General features: G+C 43.4%; 1 protein-coding gene and 1 pseudogene across 3 annotated transcripts in view; both read right to left on the bottom strand.

Moving 5' to 3' along the window:
• LOC124776265 (prolyl 4-hydroxylase subunit alpha-2) overlaps positions 1-26,810 on the bottom strand; it is a 203,586-nt gene that overhangs the window by 121,851 nt on the left and 54,925 nt on the right. The window lies entirely within an intron of this gene.
• Positions 19,823-19,940, bottom strand: LOC124778591 (annotated as a pseudogene).

Genomic DNA, 26,810 nt, shown 5'->3' with positions numbered 1-26,810 from the left:
TCCCGTCAAATGGTTGGTCACTGGTGTTGCATGTTCAGAGAAAGAAGGCACTGTGTGGAGGATGAAGGCAAAGTAGGCGTCCCTCCACACCCACAAATAGAAACAACATTGCTGCAGTACAGGACACGCTGTTAGCGGACAGGAACATAACGGCGCGAACGTGGCACCCACTCTGCGTATTGGCCGTGCTCAAGCCCATCACATGCTCCATGACGTCTTGTGTTATCGTCATGAGCCGCACTCTCGAGAAGTCACTTCTAAGCCAGTGCTGAGGTGGATAAGGCTGTGCGGCAGTTTCTTGCATCTTAGGGCACCGAGTTTTATGAGAGTGGTTTCTTCAAACTGATTTCACGCTACGACCCTGCCTCAATCCGTGCTCGGCCACTGCTTCCCATTCGTGCTACTCCACTCTTATAACTGCCATCTTGCTTCATATAACGTCCCACGTGCCCATTCACACATGATAACAGCACGCACTTGACCACCACGTTGTCAATATACGTCCGTCTGTTATCGTAATGTGCACTTGAATAACTGCGGACACGGCGTTCTGCTGCTATTCTCCTCTTCTTCGGTGGTGTCATTCATTCTCCGCTGACTCCCCTTCCGTCGTTGAACTAGCACTGTGTGTGCATTCATACTGCATTTGTTTGTGTCACCTGTTGCACTATATCCTTTTTAAAAAACAATGATGAAACTTACTTTCAGAACGTCCCTCATTGTTTGCTCTTGTGGTTTTCAGTTGAAAGACTGAATTCATGCAGCACTCCATGCTACTCTATCCTGTGCAAGCCTCTTCATGTCCGAGTAACTACTGCAACTTAGATCCTTCTAAATCTGCTTAGTGTATTCATCTTTTGGTTTCCCTGTACGATTTTTACCCTCCGCGCTTGCCACCAATACCAAACTGGTGATCCGTTGATGCCTCAGAACGTGTCCTACCAGCCGATCCCCTCTTCTAGTCAAGTTATGCCACAAATCCCTCTTCTTCCCAGATCTATTCGGTACCTCCTCATTAGTTACATGATCTACCCATCTAATCCTCGGCATTCTTCTGTAGCACCACACTTAAAAAGTTTCTATTCTCTTCTTGTCTGTACTGTTTATCCATGTTTCACTTCCATACAAGACTTACTCCATACAAATATTTCCAGAAAGGACTTCCTGACACTTAAATCTATACCCGATGTTGACAAATTACTCTTCTTCACAAACGCTTTCCCCGCCATCGCCAGTCTACATTTTATATCCTCTCTACTTCGATCATTATCAGTTATTTTGCTGCCCAAATAGCAAAACTCATCTACTACTTTGTCTCATTTCCTAATTTAAATCCCTCAGCATCATCTGATTTAATTCGACTACGTTCCATTATTCTCGATTTGCTTTTGTTGATGTTCATCTTATATCCTCCTATCAAGACACTGTCCATTCCGTCCAACTGTTCTTTCAAGTCCTTTTCTGTCTCTGACAGAATTGCAATGTCATCGACAAACCTCAAGGTTTACATTTCTTCTCCCTGGACTTTAATTCTTACTCCAAATTTTTCTTTTGTTTGCTCAATGTACAGACTGAATAACATTGGGGATAGGCTACAACCCTGCCTCAATCCGTGCTCGACCACTGCTTCCCATTCGTGCTCCTCCACTCTTATAACTGCCATCTTGCTTCATATAACGTCCAACTTGGGTTTTCTTGGAGGCGACCGTAAGTGAGTACAAAGACATTCGGTGACACACTGTCTTGGTACCGTCTGACGAGTGCCCAACGGTTGGCTTGAGGTGTTATCTGCTGAGTGGAGTCGCGTGTCGGCTTATATTCTCGTTTTGCAGACTATTTTTGTGACAGAAGGCGGATGCGTAACGTAAGTTCTTGTCGAGTGCTCCCTCTCCATTCTTAACTACGTTGCGCCTGAGTTGTAGGCAAGGAGCTCAGCGATCTTTTATGTAGGCTGTGTAACGAATCATATGGGGGACACAACACGTTGCGTTGAGCATTAGATCCAGAAGGGCCGCGCGGGGTAGCTGTGCGGTCTAAGGCAACTTGCCACGGTTCGCACGGCTTCCCCCGTCGGAGGTTCGAGTCCTCCCTCGGGCATGGGTGTGTGTGTTGTCCTTAGCGTAAGTTAGTTTACTTTAGATTAAGTAGTGTGTAAGCCTAGGGACCGGTGACCGCAGCAGTTTGGTCCCATAGAACTTACCACAAATTTACAAGATTGAGTAGGGTCAGTCTCGAAAATAGTTTATGTTTGGGCGTCACGTTAGAAGAGTATCTAGCAGTGGCACTCCACTGTCTGGTCTCCCCACACTGGTAATCAGTTGTAATCAGTGCTGTGAGCTACATCTACATGTATGCTGCACAAGCAGAATGTCAGAGGGTACTTTGTCAACCTTTACCAATCACTTCCTCCCTTTTCTGTTCCATCTGCGAATGGTCGCTTCCCAAGGTGTACGGACCAAGACCTCTACTGTCAACAGGAGAGAGGGACATCTATTATTCAGAAATAGAGAATTGTCTTCCTAGGGTGGTGGCAGCTCAGTCGGGCCCCATCAGTGGTAGCAGGTGCGAGTGGTACGGCTCGTGTGGCAGCCGTTACGTCACGGCCGGTCAGTGCCCCAACGCACCGTAGCCGACGCGGTCGGCAGCAATCTGATCTCGAAGGCGCTTTCGTTGATGCTGAATACGTGCGACCAGGATACTCGTCCTTCAGAAATCTGCTCTCCAAGGATACTCGTCTGCCCAAACGCGAAACTTGCGACTTGCGATAAAGCTCTACAGGATTTTTTTCGCGGTAGTGTGCTATCGTGTACCTGCTATCCGCTGGAATTACGTAAGATGGAAAGAAAAAAGGAAGAAATACCGGAATATAACAACGAGGAGGTCATAAGAGTTCAAAAGGTCACGTTCGAGAAGGACGAGGAATGAAATCGATGAGTATAATCTGGGACGGGAGACTGGAAATCCTGTATGCCAAAATACGAGTCCAGTTCCTTAACGATTGCATTCGGTTTGAGCATGAGATGTGAGACAGATCTACCAGTTCTTGCGGATAACACTAGCCGACAGTGAAACACGATCGTGAACAAAAATAGATGTTACCCTGCAAAACAGATACGTTGATCACGAAACCTTCCCCAAAAATCCCTATTTTCTATATTTTCCAAGATGATGTGGCTGGATGTTTCATTACTAGTTACCGATAAGCATAATTTTGACATTTCTGAAACTACCTTCAAAATTCCACACATTATACTGCATGATGTTTCTTTCTGGTAATCTGAGTATATTGCCGTCAGCAGTTGCGCATCAGACACTACAACTTGGTATGGACAGAGTAATTAACAAATTACTTGTCGTATCCGTCAAAACCCAGAGCCACCGGGACAGCACTTCTGCGCACCTACTCAAGAAACAGCGGAGGAGTTTGTGGTGGTCCGAAATACTGACTCTGTTAAAACATGAACGTCTCGATAACGTTTTCATAGGTATCCAGACGGTAGGCTGGAATTCCGTTGTAGCTTGTAGACAAAGGCAGAAAACTACAAGGAACTAGCGGAAAATCTTCTGCATTGCTATGATAAACTAGGGTGCAACATTTGTCGAAAGTTGAGACATGTTCCATACCCGCTGGGAGGGAGTTCCGAAAACTAGTACTGTAAGTGACAAACTTGTTAAAGGTTCCCAGCATATTTTTGTTTTCGAAGGGCGACTAGTTCCACAACTGGCTTAGTATGAAACCGTCTTTATTCCTTCTAACTGCAAAGTTTTTCTATGTCAATATGTTGTTGTTTTTAGTTTTGTTGACTTCAGTCCGAAGACTGGTTTGATACAGCTGGTCTCGCTACTCTTCACCTCCTAATAACTATTGCAACCAACATCCCCTTCAACCTGCTGACTGTAAACTCTGTACATATCTTACTCTTTCTCTACGATTTTTATACCCAATAGTTCCCTACGTTACATAATCGACGATGTCTTGTTGCTACAGCATCTGTCCTATCAACCAATCCCTTCTTTTCGTCAAGTTATGCCATACAATTCTCTTTCCTTAATTATATTCAGTACTTTCCCAGTTGCTCGATCTACTCATCTAATCTCCAGCGTTCTTCTGTAGCACAAGATTTTAAAAGCTTCTATTCTTTTCTTGTCTGACGTGTTTTTCGTTCACGTTTCACTTTTGAACAACGCTACGCTCCAGACAAATATCTCCAGAAAAGACTTCCTACCATTTCGATTTCATTATATATTTACAAATTCCCTTTTTTTAAATGCATTGCATGCTATGGCCAGTTTGCATTTTATACCCTTTCTACTTCCTAATCTAATTCCCTCAGCATCGCCCGGTTAAATGCGAATAATTCCTTTGCCCTTGTTTTTCTTTTATTGTTTCATCTTATAAAGTGTTTTCAAGACACTGTCCACTCCACTCAACTACTCTTCCAAGTTCTTTGCTGTCTCTGACAGCATTACAATGTCACCGACAAACCTCTAAGTTTTTATTTCTGGTCCCTGAACTCTAATTCCCTCTCAAAATTTCTCTTTGGTTTCTCTTAATGTTCGGTTAATGTACAGGTTGAGTAACATCGGAGGTAGGCCACAAACTTATCTTAACGCATGAGCTCGGATACAAGCCACACTGGTGAGCGAAGCTATGCTAGCCAGACAACTCAGGAAGTTGCAAATACTGGGAACAGTCATCAAGAAAGGAAACCAAAGCTATAAACCTGTGGCGGTCATTAAAATTGCCTTTTGAAGCCGCCTGCTAACAGAACTGATTCGAACAGAGCCACATTATTTAGACATCTTCTGTACACCATGAGCTGCACTAGAAATGTTTTATTTGCGAAAACTGGTTTTCGGATTTATAACAATCATCAGTGGCATCTGATACAGACGAACAAACAATTGTATGTGCATCGATTTCTACAGAACGTAACTGTACAGATATAAGACTATTTGCATTCTGCACTTCTATAGCAATGACATGCTTGTCAGTTAATACGACAGGATCTGAAATGTTTTCTATAAAATAGTACACAGTTTGTCATGTACATTACGACCGTCAAATTTTAGCAGTGTCAATACTTGATAATGTTTGACGTAACTGTCACATAGAGTAAACATGGAACTTACAAGTCAAGGAGTCTACATTACCTGCCTTTTGTTATTTCTAAAATCATATTTATATATGACTTTGACATGCATATACTATAATTATGTAACTTAAAATTTCTGACAATTCACATGTGAAGGTAGAATATACAAGAGGTATAAGATTGCAAAATAATCCAACATATCACGTGAAATTAGACAATTTTATGTGCAGGACATAAACTCCGAACCAAAATTATTCGGTTAAAACACTGCTGAAATTTTGCATACACATCTTATTCCATAACTATGTTTGTCCATTAAGTATCTTGTCTAGTCGTGAATGAACACGCAGAGTTACGGAATAAGATGTATATACAAAATTTCAACAGAGTTTTAACCGAATGATTTTGGTTTTGAGTCTGTGTGCTGCACGTAAAATTGTGTAATTTTAAGTGATATGTTGGATTATTTTGCAATATTATACTTTTTGTATATTCTACCTTGACATGCAAATTGTCAGAAATTGTAATTTACATAAATATATGAATGCATGTCACAGACATATATAAATATGATCTTAGAAATAACAAAGGACAGGTAATGTAGGCTCCTTGACCTGTCAGATCCATGTTTACTGTATATGATACTTATGTCTAACATTATCAAGAATTGTCACTGCCCAAAATTTGATAGCAGTAACGTATATGACAAACTGTGTACTATGTTACAGGACACATTTCAGGTCTAGTCGTATTAACTGACAAGCATGTCATTGCTATAGAAATGCAGGATGTAAGTAGATTTATATTACTGTTGCATATGTAGAGTGTCGTTTCGCGGAAATCGATACACATACAGGTGTTTATTCCACTGTATCAGATACCGCTGATGATGGGTTATAAACCCGAAAACCTGTTTTGGCAAATAAAAGTAATGCAGCTCATGGTGTACAGAAGACGTCTTTTAGTAAGTATTTGAAAGCTGTTGAGCACCAAGCATTCAAGATTTTTACATATTATTTAGAGACTTAACAGCTAGCATTACCTAAGAAGCTTTTATAAAATTTTTAAAACTAATATGGCAAATTACTGTTGATGTTTGGTATCTGTAAGCTCGTAGACTCATTACTAAATACTCAGTAATACGCGTTTACATTTATTCATATCTTGCAGTAGTGCACGTGACTAGTCAAAACACAAGAAGTAAGAATAATAACGCCTTCAGTCACAAGTTTCCGTGTATAATTAATTAATCACACGATGCATTTCGGACCCTGTGGGTCCATCATCAGTTGCAAATCGTTTTAACGCATTTACTTCCTCTCTTGATCTAGGTGATGAGAAACGAATGTTCCTATTGCGAGAAAATTAGATGTTAAGTTTCGAAATTCACGAATCATATGACAGAAAATAAGTTAGAGTTGTTTTACCTACCATATACAAAAAAACAAGCAGAGGGCAGGCAGGACTTTCAAAACCTGTTTTCAAGAGTGCACGAATGCCTTCAGACTTTACCTCTTTAAAATAAGAATCACCGCGCAGCTTATGCTGGAAATTAAACACATTTATCAACAGGACAGAAAACAAAGCATAATTCAATCGTATGAAACACGAACATTTATGAGTGAAGGTGTTCTTATTCATACTTACTGAATATCCTTTTTCTTTTTGGAAATTACTTACAATATGGCCGCCAAAAATAGGAACTCGCCTCTCTGCTGTACGTTCAGCAGTTTCTTATTTTCGGGGACTAAGATAGAAAAAATTTGTCTAATATTCATTTTGTGAACTTTCCTTCTTTGTAAGGTCTGTAAGCTTTTGAAATAGTAAAAGCCAAGAAGAAGCCAGTTTGATTGTAAAATCTACTTCCTTTATTAACATGGACATGATTTTACTCTGATCTTTTAAATTTCCCTTCAACGTTGTCGGTTTAGTTCTCCTTACATGTGAATCAACAGGGAAGTCTTTGTTGAAACCACTGTGGTTGCTGTCATGATGACGTTTCAGATTATTCCCTTGAACTGTGGCAATGTCATCTGACACAAAGTATACACTCGTTTACCGTATCTATATCAAACGAATTTCTTCTTCCCAAACTTTACTAAACCTACTCTCTTCTTCATATTTATGATTCTTATATAATATCGTAACTGTCAGGGCACTAGCAACAGTCATCATTTTACATCAACGAAGTTACAGCACGGAGAACAATAAGCATGTTACTCGTACAAGAGTAACTCACTAACTGATCTATTAGATTTCGAGCGCGCAGGCGCACGAACTCTGTTTCTTCAAGTGGTAATTTGGCCGTGCAGCTTTCGGCCATCTTCCGAGTGAGTGCTGTAGCTACAGTGTAACTTACTCAGAAGACGACCGACAGATACACGGCCGCATTATCCCTTGAAGATATGGGAGTCCCTGCGACTGCACGTCCAGAATCTGATGGATCAGTCAGTCCATCGCGAAAATGTGAAGATGAATATTAACTGGCTATCAATGCGACAAGAAGGTTGCGCATTTACAGCATTACCGACAACAGCTAGGGTATGCTGAGGCGAGAGCCGTATGCGACTCGCAATCCGCGTTGTGGCCACTACCTACACCTGTGGTTCCCAACCTTTGTTAGGCATCTTGTCGACCAATATACGATCGGCTGATAATTCGATCGTTTCCAAATGTCTTTCGGAGAAGCGGGTGAACTTCAACTGACGCATGAAAACGGTTGAGCTGAATGCGTCCCTCTCCTGTGGGAACGGTATGACATGCTGGCGCAGCATACCGCAGTAACGCGGGCCAGCCACACTGCGTGTCTTTGGTCCTTGAGCGCCAACCTGTTCAAAAAAGAATGGGCCAATGATGAAGGTAACCGTGAAGCCACACCTTCGGTGACACGTCCACGATACATAGGAACTTCATGCACTGTGACTGGAGGTGAAGATACCCGCACTCGGCAGTTCTGTGTGTTTACTTCTTCCGTCAGAGAAAAATAAGCTTCGACTGGCCATAGGATGGTCCAAGACCAGCCTTCGTCAATTTCAATCTTGGAAGAAAGTGAAGAGCGAAGTCAAAACGTCGTTGTGCGCCCTGTGGTGCAACCTTCTATACGATATGGGTCTTGTACCGTTTGAGAATAGTTCGAAACATCTTCCGTACAGTGGACCACGGGATGTTCAATTGTCCTGGCAAAACAAGCGCACTGCATGACGATCGGAAATTGCGCGCAGCGTTGTCTGCCATAGCAACAGCGATTTCATCAACCACCTGTAGTGCAACCGGTCGTCGGCCTCTTCCCAGAGCGACGTCCTGTTCTCCATTTGATTCGAACTTCTTCATCATGCTCCGTACAGCAGTTGGAGAAAGAAGACCCTTAGATAATCCTTTCAGCTGGCGATATTCTCGAGGTGCAGCTGCAGCATTACCGATGTTTTGATAACAGAGCTTCACCAATAACGCCCTGCTCCTTTTGTCCTAGCTCATATTGACACGTCAACAAGTGCACTGTGACGGGTCCGTTGTATGAGACGACTGATCACGGCATCTGGCGGTCATAGTTGGAAGTGGCGCTGTGACGCATGGAAATCATGCGCCCCATTCTCTGCACATTAATGCTAACAAGTTGTAATATTTCTGGCTTAGTCAGCCATCATATTAGGCTCCAAGAAGCTGTTCTCAGAGCAGTGGAGATGCAAAAAGTATGTAGATGACGAAATGTGATGTGTGGCACCTGTGACAGGTGTTAGATTCGGTACCATTCCCGTGAGAAAGACCGCCTGCATAATGCTACTGCTCTGTGAGTGGCTGCTGTGTTCGGAGCAAGGGCGCCAAAACGTTAAAGTATAGTTATTATTATTAGTTAAACTATTCATTGGAATGACTTCACTTTTTAATATAAACATCTCTCAACAGCTGACTATCAATCAGTCATTTTAGAATTATTAAAAACAATTTAAATAAAAAACAAAAGACTGACGAAATTGCAGACGAAGCACTTCGGAAGCTTTCGGGTCACGCCTTTTCTGGTATGGCGCGCGAAGTGTTTCGGGCTGTTCGTCACTCTGGATTAGGCAGTCGAAAAGAACAGACATGTCTGTCGTAGGATGTGTTTCCAATTTTTATTCAAGTTCGTGTTCGTCACTCTGGATTAGGCAATCTAGAAGAACAGACATGTTATCTGTCGTAGGATGTGTTTCCTATTTTTATTTAAGTTCCTGTTCGTCTCTCTGGATTAGGCAGTCGAGATGTGCAGTCATGTTGTCTGTGGCAGGATGTGTTTGCCAGTATTCAGTATTAAAAGATTCACTCCGGTAGTCATGAGGCACAGACACGTGCCACAAATAGTGTAAAGATACATTTTCGTAAACATTGTGTTTGATCATGTACTTTGCTGTATCAGAAGGTGTTGTACTAAGACAATGTAGTCTTCTCGTGTGGCTACATTAAAATACGCGAGTGGCATCCCAAAGAAGTGATACATTATTTCAGAACAGAATCTCGCTAAAAGTCAGTTTCAGCCTCAAGATACAGAACCTACAACCTGCGTCCTGTTTTCTGCGCTGGGGACATCAACTTGGAAGACAGCAGGTTAGTGAACTATAACAGAAGCTTCGTATTCCACACAGTACAGTGGAAACAACTAGGCGCCTCACGTGTACTGCATGCACAGAACAAGTGTGCTCAGTGACACGTCATCTGCAGTAATGCAGAGGAGGTAAAGGGGGATGATCGTTATTAACTCCAACAATCAATTCATTCTTCCACTCTTGCCGTAAAGTTTGGTACTCGCACGGTAATTAGTTTCCATGTTATAACGTGTTAAATAGGGAAAGTTTAGTTGTAATACCCAGTATAATGCCCTTTGTAAAGTTTTTTCGTTTATACAATCACAATGAAGCACACGCTTTCGATAATGAAGCAAAGAAATGCAGAAAATAAGCATTTGATGATGACCGATACCTTGAAAACAATGTACATAGTTTACAAAATAAGTAATAACCGTGAGTGTAACTTTTCGCTCTACATTTTATAATGACAATGATGGAATAAATAACCGATATTCGTTTCTCTTCACGCACCATTTTACGGTGGCAATGGCGCGATGCATCCAGCTCCCCATAGTCATTGTAGTCGGAATCAGTGCCAAAACCGTCTTCATGGTCGTCAACACAAACACAAATCAAATTGACCACAATTATGCGCAAGAATTGCTTCGAGCCGTAACAATATGCACCTTTTCTAACAAGACTTCGCGTACGTCTAGCGCTTTGTATCGAAAATCCGTACTTTTCAGAAAAAATTTTTGTGACTTTTCCCACACCTGAAAACATGTTTCTTTCAAAGGGACTAGCAACTTTGCTACCGTAGGATGGTCTTCTCTGCTGTAGTAAGCATAAATATACCTGCAAATTGCACCCGTCTTGAAAGAGTCGAAGTCAGTGACACGGTAAGGCAGCTTTTTCTTCTTTCCAGGAGTCGCTAAAAATATATTATCTGATCTAGACGACTCGAAATCGTTACGGCTCACGACAACATCTCTCAACTTTTGCAGTAATACTCCCTTGCTTACATCTGTTCTTGCACTAACGCCAAGAGTTTTTGATGTGTGTTACACTACTTTATCGGCAGGAACTGATGACTGTCCATGAATACTTGCGTATTCTTTCTCTGGTTCGTAAAACGCACGTGTTACTGTAGTAACTGCCTAGCGGCACCTCTTGGAACAGAGGATTGTCACTAGGCAAAAGAAGTTTTTTTTCGAGTATCAGAATTTTCTAAACCGCAGCGAAGCAAAGCAAGCAACGACACACGATGCAAGTTGTTTACGTTCACACCAAACAAAGCCGGCAACGCGGGAGTCGTGACGTCACGACCGGCAGCGATTACCATGCTCGAATTGGTTCACGCCCCACGCCAAACGCCTCGCACTTCTCTTCCACTCAATTACGCTGCCAACTTCAAACGCGTATGTCAAGTGCAAAGTTTCAGCGGCCTGGCTGTAAGAATCCTGTGCGGAGATACTTGGTGCGATATTATTCGAACTACGATTTCGTTTGTGTGCTGCGTTTAAGTGGTGGCCGATGCAGGGAAATTCAACGGCTAGGTCATGGCTCCGTAGTAAACGTTCCCCCCAGAACCATGAAAATCGCTAATTGTACCATCGGTAGCCAAAATTTGACCTAGTTCTATAGAGTGGGTCTGCTCAGACTCCGCGTCTTGTGTTTCTGGATTAATGGTAATTGTATCCACTGTATTCTACATATGGTACGTAGGTATTCAACGTATGGTACTTGAATCCACTATGAGGTAGTGTATTCTACGTATGATAGACCGTAAGGCCCGTGCCTACCAGGCCGTTAAGCTGTGTAAGACATTAGTACTGTGGATATTGATTTTACTGTTGTATATGTGCACTTAAACTGTGAAACCGAGCGGGCCTACTTGTTTGGGGCCGCTCTGCTTACAAGGGAACCTCCCCATCGCACCCCCCTCAGATTTAGTTATAATTTGGCACAGTGGATAGGCCTTGAAAAACTGAACACAGATCAATCGAGAAAACAGGAAGAAGTTGTGTGGAACTATGAAAAAATAAGCAAAATATACAAACTGAGTAGTTCATCGGCAACATAGGCAATATAAAGGAGAATGTAAGCGCACGGTCGCCGCAGTCCCGTGGTCAGCATGAGCAGCTGCGGAGCGAGAGGTCCTCGGTTAAAGTCTTCACTCTAGCGAAAATTTTACTTTCTTTATTTTTGCAAAGTTACGATCTGTCCGTTCATTCATTGACGTCTCTGTTCACTGTAATAAGTTTAGTGTCTGTGTTTTGCGACCGCACCGCAAAACCGTGTGATTAGTAGACGAATGGACGTGCACCAATAGGAACCGAAACCATTTGATCGCAAGGTCATAGGTCAACCGATTCCTCCACAGGAAAACACGTCTGATATATTCTGTACGACACTGGTGACGGCATGTGCGTCACATGACAGGAATATGTTGTCGACCCACCTAACTTGCTCACTTGGCTAATGGGTAAAAAGATTCTTCTACCTTACCCGATTTAGGTTTTCTTGTGGATGTGATAATCACTCCCAAAAAAAGTGATGAGTTTGTCACATAAACTGCATCAAATGAATGCAACAGTTTCACAGTCGCGCAGTTTTCCCTGTGCTCTGTCAAAACATATGTTTTTATACGTTTTCAAATGTTTCCGTGCGTAGACCGTCAAATCCTGTATATGTCCAAGCAAATCTGAACATGTCCTGGAATTTTGGAGAGCGAAGTTGATTATGTGTGAGTGCCTGAACTTTGATAATTATCTGAAAATAAAAAATTAAACTTTTCACTCGAGAGAAGCTTTGAACCCAGGTCCTGTCATTCCGCAGCTGCTCACGCTAACCATGGGACCACGGCGCTCGTAAGCTAACACGCTCCTTGATGTTGCCTACCTTGCACATGGACTACTCAGTTTTTATATTTTGCTTATTTTTTCATAGTTCCACACAACTTCTTCCTGTTTTCTCGATTGATCTGTGTACAGTTTTTCAAGGCCTATCCCTGTGCCAACTTATAACTAAATCTGAGGGGGGTGCGATGCGGAGGTTCCCTTGTTAGTAGCTTGCTTCCTTTTCGCGGGAAGATTAAAGCGCAAATTAGCCGGAAGAATAGTAACGAATCCGTCCTGGGGTGGGCTTGTCCAATTTTAAAAGCAGTGTGAGCGAGCCTACTTAAATTTTCTGGCGCTTTCTGCTACTTTTGTGCGCTCGCTTCTCCCGCGTTAAATTTTGTCACTAGTCTAACCTGACATCTTTCTGGAGCTCCTCGAGAGTCATTTACTATTACTGGGAAGGAAAGGCAGATAACATCTTAACACTAATTATTCATTGCGTTCTTAGCTCACTCACCTGAATTCACACGCGATATTGAGACCGGACCCTTGAATTGGTATTTAATTGTGATGTGTATTTCTGAGAGTGTGTGTAAATTGAAGGGGATCTCTGCTGTCAGTTGCAGATGGACATTACGCGGAATCAGCGGCGACGAGCGAAAATGTGACTGGACCGGCATTCGAACCTCGTATCTCCGGCTTACTAGGCAGGTGGTTTAACAACTGCGCCATCCGGAAGACAACTTCGCGGACTATTTCGGCACGACTCACGACCGATCCGCATTCACATCGAGCGCCACCTATCCGCAGTGGCTCTCCATTTTACTCACCATCCGCTACTCTGAGATTCTCACAGGAGGTCGGACGTATTTGTGTGTCCACGCTGAAGAAAGAGGATCCACTGCCGAGCTAGGCATATCAGTTACATGAATGCGCGGTGTTTGTTCTTCCGGATATGTAGACGGACGGTTGGTCTGCAGGGACAGGACGTGTAAGGACACTCCCGCCTGGGCGGTTAAGGCGGTTTGCACTAATAATCATGCTGCCGTATTTTTGATATCGCTTTTATTCTGTAGCTGCCCTTGTTGATTAAGGTACATTTTAACTTTCGTACAGATCTTGGAGCACTTCATATTTTTGATTAGTAAAGTTAGTTACCGTTCCCCTAAAGTCTAAAAACTGCTTAATAATCCTTGTTAAATTGCATTCAGTTTGGGCGTTTGATAGTTATTTCAAAGTTCTAACGAAGCCTAGAGGCTCCTGTTCTGTATTAATGGAAATAATGTTATCACTACCGAAATTATTTTAAAAATTCTCTGCAAGTAACATTTCAATATTGTTATGTTGTTTTAAATAAATTGTTTTAAGTATTTTACGAATGGCGCTAAATCTTTATTTGGATTCAGTCCTTCCAACCCTTGAGCAATCAACGAATTGCAGGAGGCGTACCAGGCCAAGCCTTAAGGCTCTTGTTCTGGATTAATCGAAATATTGTTATTTTTGTAAACACTCGTTGCCAGTTTTGTAAAGGCCTCGTCGCTACTGCTGTGGAGACCGAGTTGCCACTGTTGTTACGGTAGGCCGAATCTGAGTTCGCGAAACGGCTTCTAGTGTAGTACACCGCTAAGACAACTGCTCCCTGTCACTATTATACAGCTACGCCCCGAGTCAGGTAACAAAATAGGAGAAAGAGGGTACTACAAATCGCCGACAAATTGGTAACATAGTCACACAAATGACTTCAAAGGTTTACTTATCTTTGTGGCTTGTTGAATAAAGAGGTCTGCAGCACTGCTTGTAATACAACACAAAAAAGGCCCTCAATGCTGAAGTTCAAATAATCGTAGATAAACTTCACAGTACATGTGTTGTGGCCTTCAGTCCTGAGACTGGTTTGATGCAGCTCTCCATGCTACTCTATCCCGTGCAAGCTTCTTCATCTCCCAGTACTTACTGCAGCCTACATCCTTCTGAATCTGCTTAGTGTATTCATCTCTTGGTCTCTCTATACGATTTTTACCCTCCACGCTGCCCTCCAATATTAAATTGGAGTCCGCAGCTCGTGGTCGTGCGGTAGCGTTCTCGCTTCCCGCGCCCGGGTTCCCGGGTTCGATTCCCGGCGGGGTCAGGGATTTTCTCTGCCTCGTGATGACTGGGTGTTGTGTGCAGTCCTTAGGTTAGTTAGGTTTAAGTAGTTCTAAGTTCTAGGGGACTGATGACCATAGATGATAAGTCCCGTAGTGCTCAGAGCCATTACTAAATTGGTGATCCCTTGATGCCTCAGAACATGTCCTACCAACCGATCCCTTCTTCTCGTCATGTTGTGCCACAAGCTCCTCTTCCCCCCCAATTCTATTCAATACCTCCTCATTAGTTATGTGATCTACCCATCTAATCTTCAGCATTCTTCTGTAGCACCACATTTCGAAAACTTCTATTCTCTTCTTGTCTAAACTATTTATCTTCCACGTTTCACTTCCATACATGGCTACACTCCATACAAATACTTTCAGAAACGACTTGCTGACACTGAAATTTATACTCGATGTTAACAAATTTCTCTTCTTCGGAAACGCTTTCCTTGCCATTGCCAGTCTACATTTTATATCCTCTCTACTTCGACCATAAACAGTTATTTTGCTCCCCAAATATCAAACCTCCTTTACTACTTTAAGTGTCTCATTTCCTAATCTAATTCCCTCAGCATCACCCGACTTATTTCGACTACATTCCATTATCCTCGTTTTGCTTTTGTTGATGTTCATCTTATATCCTCCTTTCAAGACACTGTCCATTCCGTTCAACTGCTCTTCCAAGTCCTTTGCTGTCTCTGACAGAATTACAATGTCATCGGCGAACCTCAACGTTTTTATTTCTTCTCCATGGACTTTATTACCTACTCCGAATTTTTCTTTTGTTTCCTTTACCGCTTGCTCAATATACAGATTGAATAACATCGGGGACAGGCTACAACCCTGTCTCACTCCCTTCCCAACCATTGCTTCCCTTTCATGTCCCTCGACTTTTATAACTGCCATCTGCTTTCTGTACAAATTGTAAATTTACTTACAGTACATAGCAAATGCAATATACAACTGTCTGTTCACTTCTAACAGTTCACTTAACGACGTTCCCTGTTTGTGCCAGCCCTGGATGATGATCTGTAACCAACGGGGCGAGAGCTGCTCTTCTACCGTCGGAGTAGGTTTCTATCCGTTGTCGTCCAGTCATTGCCGGATTGTACTGGCCGAAGTGAAGTCGATTCTTCATCCTGAGCACCGCCCGTGGCGGTGGTAGAACTCGCGCAAGTGGCGAGTCTCTATGGCTCTGTCACCAGCTCACATCTTTGCGCCTGTGGTGCTTTCGCAGCGCCTGTGTGTTGCTCGGAATTCAAATGGCTCCAAGCAGTATGGGACTAAACATCTGAGGTCATCAGTCCCCTAGACTTACAAGGGAACCTCCCCATCGCACCCCCCTCAGATTTAGTTATAAGTTGGCACAGTGGATAGGCCTTGAAAAACTGAACACAGATCAATTGAGAAAACAGGAAGAAGTTATGTGGAACTGTGAAAAAATAAGCAAAATATACAAACTGAGTAGTTCAAGGGAAGATAAGCAACAAGAAGGACAATAGGAACGCAGGAGCGCCGTGGTCTCATGGTAACGTGAGCAGCTGCGGAACGAAAGATCCTAGGTTCAAATCTTCCATCAAGTGTAAATTTTAATTTTTTATTTTCAGTTTATGTGACAAACTCTTATGTTTTCATCACTTTTTTGGGAGTGATTATCACATCCACAAGAAAACCTAAATCAGGCAAGGTAGAAGAATCTTTTTACCCATTCACCAAGTGTACAAGTTAGGTGGGTCGACAACATATTCCTGTCATGTGACGCACATGCCGTCACCAGTGTCGTATAGAATATATCAGATGTGTTTTCCTGTGGAGGAATCGGTTGACCTATGACCTTACGATCAAATGTTTTCTGTTCCCATTGGAGAGGCACGTCCTTTCGTCTACTAATCGCACGGTTTTGCAGTGCGGTCGCAAAACACAGACACTAAACTTATTACAGTGAACAGAGATGTCAATGAACGAACGGACAGGTAATAACTATGCAAAAATAAAAAAAGTAAAATTTTCAGTCGAGGGAAGAATTGAACCAAGGATCTCTCATTCAGCAGCTGCTCTCGCTACCACGGGACCACGGCGCTTCAAAGCACACTTCGTCCATGATGTTCCTTATATGGCCCATGGACTACTCAGTTTGTATATTTTGCTTATTTTTTCACAGTTTCACACTACTTCCTGTTTTCTCAATTGATCTGTGTTCAGTTTATCAAGGCCTATCCATTGTGCCAACTTATAACTAAATCTGAGGGGGGTGCGATTTGGAGGTTCCCTTGTTAGAACTACTTAAACCTAACTAACCTAAGGACATCACACACATCCATGCCCGAGGCAGGATTCGAACCTGCAACCGTAGCAGCAGCGCGGTTCCGGGCTGAAGCGGCTAGAACCGCTCGGTCACAGCGGCCGGCCTGTTGTTCGGACGACACAAGAGTTATCACTGCTGAAATTGTTTAAGTGTTCTCTGAAGATAACATTTCAATCTTGTTATGTTGTTCGAAATAACTTATTTTATGCATTTTACGAATGGCGCTTGATCTTTATTTGGGTCCAGCCCTTCCACTTGTAACGTCTCTTAGCAGAACACATATTATATGTGGTAAAGAAAAGGAGAAAAGAATAATTGAACTGGATGATTGTAATTGCGTGGACAACGATTGTGTGAACTTTATGTAATAAAGAGAAAGCATTATGTGTCATGTTTTGTTCTTGTATAGAATTATGTACTGATTTTTTAAAATAATATCTGTGTCGGCGAGCACTGAAACCGCCACAGACGATACTTACTAAATATCAAACACAGATGAGAATATGTGACTACTATAAATAGTAAAAACCGAACATTAATTTCTCTGTCGTCTTCTTGTAGTTACGTGAGTAGGAAGAGCCTGTGACGTTATATTGTACGCTTGCGTGGCATTCTTTTTGTCAAGGGCCGGCCGGTTCTAGGCGCTACAGTCTGGAACTGCGCGACCGCTACGGTCGCAGGTTCGAATCCTGCCTCGGGCATGGATGTGTGTGATGTCCTTAGGTTAGTTAGGTTTAAGTAGTTCTAAGTTCTAGGGGACTGATGACCTCAGAAGTTAAGTCCCATAGTGCTCAGAGCCATTTCTTTTGTCAAGACTGATAGAGGGGCGCCATTAGACATTGATTTGGAAAGGTGTGTAATAACTTAATCTGTTTAAATGTTTTGAATAGCGTTACTAAGTGAAAACTTGCATTATGATTTGTAATAAGCTTGCCTGGTATTTTATACCATCCCTTTAAGACATTTTCTGTTGTTTAAATATTATTCGTGGTGCAGAGCTGCGCTACGAACGAACGAGCCGCTGCCGCGGCGCATTCAAACTGCATTAAAGGAAATCAATCATACCGCAAAGAAGCGGGCAGGTAATAGTGAACTAAAATTATTTATTTCAGCTTTCGGAATTGCAGAGCAGAGCAGCAGATTTTATGATGTGTTTTACATGTTGACGCGGGCTGCTGATAACATATTACTAACAGTGCAAAAAGATAATTTACCTTCACAACATAAAAGAAATCTTGCTGTGCGTAGTTCTGGTCTGGCAAACCTTGTAGTAAAAACATCTTTTTCTCTGATAATAGTCTCATGTTCTCGTGTTAGTAGTGGTACTTATTGGTGTCTTACTGTTAACAAAAATTCACTGCAAAATTTTGATGTTGAACAATCATTGCGTAATGTAACATCAGTATTGATAACGAAATAATTTTCATTAACCTTCTCAATAACTGTAAAGTCAGGAAGATATGTTGAACTTTATGGCGAGTTACGGTAACGAAAAAATGTTCCTTTAATAGAAAGCCAGATCCAGAACAATAAGAACATAATATATTTTGTTTTGTTGAAAATTAATGATCCAAAGAAAGTCACAGCACAGCATCACTAAAAGGTATTTCGGGGCTCTTTTCATAGCAACATATTTTATCTCATACATTAGTTGTTACGCGAGTAATAGTAAAACAAAGGAAATAGAGAGCCAGGGAAACAGTCCTTGAGAAATCAACATATCGCAGGAGGCGTACCAGACTGTCCTCTGTTTTCCGATGTGCCAGCTTAAGCGATCTATCAATACTGGCTCTTTCGAAGCGTTGCGAAATAGTGTTGCGTTGTGTAAGTCAATGGAGAAACAAATGGTACAAGGAGCATGTTTAAACGTAAACTTCTTTAAACTCTGCTTTCCTCAGTCCTTCTCACTCCCGTGTGTTATTCCCCGTCGGGCCAGCAGCTGATGGGAACGACATGAACGCATCAGTGGGTTGGCAGTATCGACCGAGAAACAAGTGAACATTGCCCCGTCTCACGATCCCACTAGACGCGTAGACTATGTGATTCTTTTTCGGGCCGGCCGGAGTGGTCGAGCGTTTCTAGGCGCTACAGTCTGGAACCGCGCGACCGCTACGCTCGCACGTTCGAATCCTGCCTCGGGCATGGATGTGTGTGAAGTCCTTACGTTAGTTAGGTTCTAGGGGACTGATGACCTTAGAAGTGAAGTCCCATAGTGCTCAGAGCCATTTGAACCATTTCGGCTCCTCGCATTCCCTTGGAGACAAACCGCCATCTTTCCGCAGAAGCACGAAGAAAGACTATATGTTGACAACAGTATCGATTATTGTACGAGAACTTTTCGAGCCCTGTCGGTCATGGAATCTGAACAGTACCGCACGGAATTAATTTATGTAGCAGTTTCGAATGGTTCAAATGGCTCTGAGCACTATGCGACTTAACTTCTGAGGTCATCAGTCGCCTAGAACTTAGAACTAATTAAACCTAACTAACCTAAGGACATCACACACAACCATGCCCGAGGCAGGATTCGAACCTGCGATCGTAGCAGTCGCTCGGTTCCTGACTGCAGCGCCAAGAACCGCACGGCCACTCCGGCCGGCTATGTAGCAGTGATCATTGACGAAATATAGGGAGAATCAGGTAGTCAATAAGGGAGCAGGGAGGATTTTTAAAAAAAATACTATAATACGGTAAAAACTAAACTCCGTCCGAACAGGCCTTGGAAGGCCCAACGGTACCGACCGGAAGCCGTGTCATCCTCAGCCCAAATGCGTCACGGAATGCGGATATTGGAGGGCGTGTGGTCAGCACACCGCTCTCCCGGCCGTATGTCAGTTTACGAGACCGGAGCCGCTACTTCTCAATCAGGTAGCTCCTCAGTTTGACTCACAAGGGCTGAGTGCACCCCGCTTGCCAACAGCGCTCGGCAGACCGGATGGTCACCCACCCAAGTGCTAGCCCAGCCCGACAGCGCTTAGCTTCAGTGATCTGACGGGAACCGGTGTTACCACTGCGGCAAGGCCGTTGGCCTACAATATGGCAGATACCTGGAAATGCGGAAGAATACGTTACCCCATCACCACCCGGCATACAGCAACCAACCATAGATGCCACAACGGCCACTGGTGTTTAACCTTCCGCAGAGAATTGTAGTCTTCTCGTTTTTCATATGCCGCTATTGTCAAGAGTCCTGTAGAAGACACCTGGGACGAATTACCAGTACCGTAAGCATACTTAACTCGGCACGCGAGGGCTTGCATAAGAGCAGTCACTGGAGAAGAGTGAGTCCGCTTGCGTCACCTGGACGGCACGGCATTGGCCTTTTTAGCGCGCCGTTACTGGAGGCCGCGACGCGCGGCAGATGCGCCGTCTCTGGAGCTGAAGGCTGTCGTAGGCACGGGAAGGGGGAGGGGGATCTGGACGGCCTCCAGTGACCCCGCAGTGGGCGTTCCAGGAATGGTCTGCGACCGGTTTACCTGCCGCGGCGCGACCGCTGATCCAGCTACTCGCGCCGCCTCCAGTTCGCGCTTTCTGGTCGCTGAGCACAGCCGGTGCAGCTCTGGCATAATTAGCAGGCCAAGTGCCTTCACAAGCCTACAACAAATTACTCTATGAGGCCTTGTACTATCCAAGGCTGATTGGAATCCCTCCCAGTGTGGCAGCAACGTAGTAAAGGAGGAGAGATTAACGTTTAATGTACCGTCGACGACAAGGTCAGAGAGGCGGACACAGAAGATCGGCAGTGTCCACATCAAGCGAAACAATCAAGCATTTGCCTTAATAGAATTAGGGAACCACACAAACGTAAATGTGGTTGGCTCGACGGGGAACTGAACCCCAGTCCGAGACCAGTGTCTTAACAAGTGGCCTATATCGCTTTGTATGGGCTGTTGTATTTATTGAGATACACTGACATGACCAGTGACCACCACGAGACTGAATGCCGCCTGGTGGTATGGTGGGGACATGATGCACTTAGGGAAGTTGTAACACCTCGGTTCAGTTTACAGTGATAAAAGCTATAGAAAGAATAATTTAAAATTAAGAATAGAATTTTTAGAGGGGAAAATAGTGCAGAAACACGAGTTCGGTAATTGCAGATCAAAATTATCAGCAAGTAGTTCAACGTCTAAGTACAGCAAAGCCACGGAAGCTCCGTCATGGAGAAGGCAGTGATGTTAAACTCTTGTGATGAAAAACCTATAAAAAGGCCTGATCGTCATTATTGCCGCCTTTTTCCCTTGATTGTTTCGTTAAAGGGCGGGGAACCCGTGTCAGCCAGCGAGACAATAATTAGATTGGACTTTATCGTGTCAGGATTCACGATAAACTGTTAGAATATTACGGAGATTAAAAGTGATGTAGTGTACGATCTCTGACTGTTGGTAGCAACGGAGTATTAAGGGGATTTTAGGACTTTAGTGTTAGATTGGAACTTTACGCACACATAGACGACAGAAACTCAAATTATCTGCTGATACGAGTGAATTCAGAGGTAACCGTATTCAGATTTTAACGAGTGGACTTTTGAAAGTGTCGTGTGCCGTTAATTGCGAATCTGGGCGTAGAGCGCGTGCATATCGGCATTTGCGGACTATTTAGATTCCTCCAGGCTAGGAACCTTTGAAATAGACCATCATCCATCACCATCTTAATCCTTGAATACAGAGTGAAAGTGAAATACAAGAGTGTTGTACTTATTTCATTTACCTAGTTCTAATCAGTGAAGGTTTTACGGGACCAAAGCCAGTCAGCAGTAAGTCAGCACCATCTAGCGGAAAGCGTAGGCATTAACTAACACGCTAACTGAAGTGAACGTTTACGTGTTTTACCGACTGCTTAATATGAACTTTTGTGACTCTTTGACGTCCCCACTCCCTCCGAAAGGTGGCGCAGGCTGTCTTAATCATAAAAGGGGAGAGTTTTAGCCGGGCAAATTACTAAATAAAAGCGTTATTTACAAGACTCGCAGTAACAGCAAAACACAAGGCCCGCACCTCATCGGAAAGTCGTCGCTATCACGACGGGAAGTAAAGCCGGATAACCTACCGACGATACGTATCTACGAGCAGACGTCTACGTGAAGTACCTAGAAAGGTAACCACAAGAGAGTTGGGGATGCTTCAAAGTGACCATCTGTCGAAAGCTTGAGTAACTTCCTTTTGCAACGTCGATGCTGTGAGACGAGCTAGGAGAGAGTCAATGAGGCTCTGGAAGGTACTGGCAGGGATGTGGAGCCATACCGATTCCAGTTTTTGAGTGTCTGAACTGGCAGTGTCAGTAAATTACACTAACTATGAACTAACAACGGTAATACTGACAGTATTTGTAGTTCTGCAGCTGCTGCCACTAACAGATGTAACAATAATAATAAAAATAAAAGTAATAATGTTAATACTGACAATGAATACGACATTAATAACAATAAACATAATGATAGAAATAAGCAGAACTTACAGGTGTACAAAATAGATAAAATAACGAGTTGTGGGAAAAGGAAACTTAAGGAGACTGCACCGGCTAAGAATACTGGGAAGTGAGGTAGATCAGGTTGGCAAAAGGGATACACGAAGGTAAGGAGTGCGTAAAGAGACAATGGTGATCCTTTGCGTACAGGGGTAATGGTAATCCTTATTGTTGTTTTAGCACATATGTCATTACCTATAATCTGAAGCTGGAGATATTTAGTTCTCTAATATAACGCGAGAAGTTGTTCCAGAGTCGGTTTCCTGCTACTGAGATGGACTTCGAGAAGGTGGCTGAACGACGGAGTGCGACAGAAAGGATTTTGCTTTGATGGGAACGGGTGTTTCTGCCATGTTGTTTAGACAAGAGTGTTATAGTCGGTGAGAGATATGTGAGCCAGTGTCCACTGAAAAAAATCAGAGGGTATGCAAAATTCCTGCGCTTGTCTGCACGCAGCCAGGACAGCTGTGCATATGATTGTCAAATGTGATCAAAGAGTCGAACACAGGCATTCGTGACCAGTTTCTAACGCCGTGAGCTTTCCTGAGAAAGGCCTTGCAAGATAACACCGCTGTAATCAATAACTAGACGGGTAGACGGCTACACCTTGTTGATCGGAACTGGTGCAATCACCTAATACATGAAGCGAGAAGGGGAAGAAGAATTATAAAAAACTGACGGAGTACATCAAAAAAGTTCAAAGAAAGGCAGCACGTTTTGTATTATCGCGAAATATGGGAGAGAGTGTCACAGAAATGATACAGGATTTGGGCTGGAAATCATTAAAAAAAAGGCGTTTTTCGTTGCGACGGAATCTTCTCACGAAATTCCAATCACCAACTTTCTCCTCCGAATGCGAAAATATTTTGTTGACACCGACCTACATAGGGAGGAACGATCACCACGATAAAATAAGGGAAATCAGAGCTAGTATGGAAAGATACAGGTGTTCATTCTTTCCGCTCGCTATGCGAGATTGGAATAATAGAGAGTTGTGAAGGTGGTTCGATGAACCCTCTGCCAGGCACTTAAATGTGATTTGCAGAGTATCCATGTAGATGTAGATGTAGATTAAACGGTCTAGACGGTTTTATTTAGAAAAAAATGTCTCTTTTGTTGGTTCTATGCCACTGAACACTTTCGGTATACACGATACGCCATTTGTCGGGGTATGGTGAGCCCCACTTTTTCCATCAACGCCTCCGCGACCACTTGTTACGTGAAGCAAACGACCACCAGTCTGTGCGTCGCTTGACCCCCATGCGGGTTTGCGCCGGCGCGGAAGAAGGGGTTCCCTCAAATAACAGCGTGCTAATTGCGACCCACCGCAGAGATCCGCAATGAGAGGTCCTTTGCAACGCGTCACTGGCCCATAAAGCGAGCACGGATCGGCGCTGCCACTGCAGTTATTGGGATCTGCAGTGGTCATTACTGCGCGCGACGATTGGATTCCGCTGAGAGAAGGGGTGGGGGTGTCGGGGAAAGGGGGGGAGGGAAGGGGGCGGGGCAGGATTGCTGTCTGCTGCCGCGCGGCTGACAATTCTGGGCGTGCATTTCTGCTCTGAAAGTTTGTCGGTGGAGCTCTGGTTCACCCCGTATAAATCACGCCAGAACAGTGCAATAAACACTACCCTTTAATAGTCAAATACAACTACACTATTCACAACGGCTAAAGCAGGAGTAGCCAGTTTGTATTAAACAGTGTTACTGTTCCACGTATACATTCCACTGACTCCTCCTCCCCCCCTAGTATCTCCCCCCCCCCCATTTTATGCCCATAAAGTTCACGACTTCCTTGCAAATCGAAGACAACTTCATAATTTGGCAAAAAATTTGACTAAGTAAATTATTGCATATCAAGGACGAAGTGAAGGTATTCATTCACACTAGAAAAAATGGAGATAATATGTTTAATATGATAACTGAATGCAAAAGCTCAAAATTCTTCAGCAGCCTCCAGCTACTTCTAATGCAATGCATTTAAGGTGTGCTCAAATGGCTCTGAGCACTATGGGACTTAACATCTGAGGTCATCAGTCCCATAGAACTAGTTAAACCTAACTAACCTAAGGACATCACACACATCCATACCCGAGGCAGGATTCGAACCTGCGACTGTAGCGGTCGCGCGGTTCCAGACTGGAGCGCCTAGAGCCGCTCGGCCACACCGGCCGGCTATCAAACTGTCAGCATTGCGAGTATCGCTGAAAAGAAGCGATAGTCGAAAGTCATCTACACACTACAAGGCCACCCTATTGTACGAGGTATGTCCACAAAGTAAGTTCAGTTCGGTTAAATAAAACAAACGTGTACAGATACAGAAAAAATAGTTATTGTACAAAAATCTACAACTGTTGAACTACTTTTCTACATAGCTTCGGAAATTTTGTAGGTACTTGTCATAGCGTGGCACAAGTTTTTGTACGCCTGCTTCATAGAAGTTTGCCGCCTGTGTATTCAACTATGTGGTAACATGTTCTTTCAGCTCGTCGTCATCATTGAAGTGTTGACCACCAAGGACAGATTTTAGGTGTGAGAAGAGATGAAAGTCGCTAGGAGCGAGGTCCCAGTGAAATTACCATAAGAGTTGTTTGGTCACATTCGAGGTCAGGAAAAAAAAAAAAAAAACACCTTTTGACAGTAATCCTCGGCGCTTGTTCTGTATTACGCGGCGCAATTCCTTAATGGTCTCGCAGTAACTATGTGCATTGATTGTTTGGCCTCGTGGTAACAAATCAATCAGCAAAATGCCTTTTCTATCCCAAAAAACTGTGCACCTGACTTTTCGAGGTCTAAAGATTTGCTTAGGCTTAACCTTCGTTGGGGATGAAGTGTGCCTACATTCCATTGATTGCTGTTTTGTTTCAGGGGTGCCGTACGATACCCAAGTTTTATCCCCTGTGACTAGCCGAGAAAGAAAACCATCGCCTTCGTCACTGTAGCGTGTCAAAAACTGAAGTGCATTGCCCATCCGTTGTTTTTTGTGTTGTTCAGTAAGAATTTTGGGTACCCAACGGGTGCACAGTTTTCGAAATTTCAGTTTTTCCGTAACAATTTCATGAATTAGTGATCGTGAGATTTGCAGAACTTCCATAGCAAGGGCACTAAGTGTAAACTTACGGTTGCTCTTGATCTTATCTTCAATTGTGTGAACCAGTTCATCAGTAACCACAGACGGGCGTCCACTTCGTTCTTCATCGTGCACTTGATCACGTCTTTCATTGAACAGTCTGACCCATCTTCTAACCATTGAATCACTCATTTTGTCCGTAAACCTCGCAGATTTGCCGATGAATTTCCTTTGGGTTAACCTTTTTTTTGCATTTCTGCTGATCTGATTTCTCGCGCGGCGGCGTTTTCATTTACGGCTGACATTATAAAGAAGCACTACAAAGCACAGGTCGGCAGCAGCGATCTGAAAATGGCGTACATGTCTTCTCCTTGAGTCAGAATAACTGCGATCGTAGCGCTGCCGCGGATAGAAATAGAAACGGAACTTACTTTGTGGACGACCCTCGTATTAAATATAAAGCATGTCCTAGGAGGAATGGACCAAACTCAGGGATGTGACAGCAACGATGATTCGAAGTAAAAAAGTAAAGTAAACATGGGCTCTAAAATGCATGCCTTAAGAGCTTCGCTACTTCTTCATCTTCGATACTATGAAATAAATCTCTTCTACCGCAAGCTCATTGATTTCCATATTTTGGGAGGAGATAATATGGCCCAAAATACTGAAAAATTGTCTAGCAGACATGGGCTCTAAATTGCATACCTTAAGAGGCACTTGAATAGTAGAAGAGACGTGTTTCACATTAACGAAGATAATCAAGTACTCGTGTTAAGTAATCAGTTCAGAGCCCACGTTTACTGGACACCTCTCTCTTATTATCGTCCATACCACAACCTCTCACAATATGGAAAGAATAGAGCTTGCAGTAGAAGAGATTTGTTTCACAGTATCGATGATGGACAAGTGCTTGTAGTGTTAAGGTATGCATTTTAGAACCGACGTTTACTAGACTTTTTGGCTTCGAATGATGATTCCTATCATATCCCTGAACACTAAACTTTATTCGTGGGACACCCTCTATACTCTTTACACCTATGAAGAAACGTCTGGTGCAGTGAAATACTCCCAGGTCAGTGTCAGACTAAGCACTGCAATAGTGTGATGTTACACCACACTTCCGCCAGTTTGCAAACGAAGCGAATGAAGCTTTAGGAGATCATAAACGTAAGTGAACAACTGACATATTAAAGGTGTATCATACGATTATCGCACCATAACTGAGCTGTGGCGGCTCGGTTTGACTATCTCTGGCACCGGTATCGATAGTCACCTCCCTTGTGACTATCTTTGGTTTTGCTGGTTAAGGTGTGGAGGCTCGGCCCGGCGGAAGGAGTGATGAAAGGCACGTGACGGATGGGGG

The sequence above is a fragment of the Schistocerca piceifrons genome, chromosome 2 (genome assembly GCF_021461385.2).
Source record: "Schistocerca piceifrons isolate TAMUIC-IGC-003096 chromosome 2, iqSchPice1.1, whole genome shotgun sequence".
Classification (NCBI taxonomy): domain Eukaryota; kingdom Metazoa; phylum Arthropoda; class Insecta; order Orthoptera; family Acrididae; genus Schistocerca; species Schistocerca piceifrons.
The sequence above is the reverse complement of the archived record's forward strand: the minus strand, read 5'-3'. Positions and strand labels throughout refer to the sequence as shown.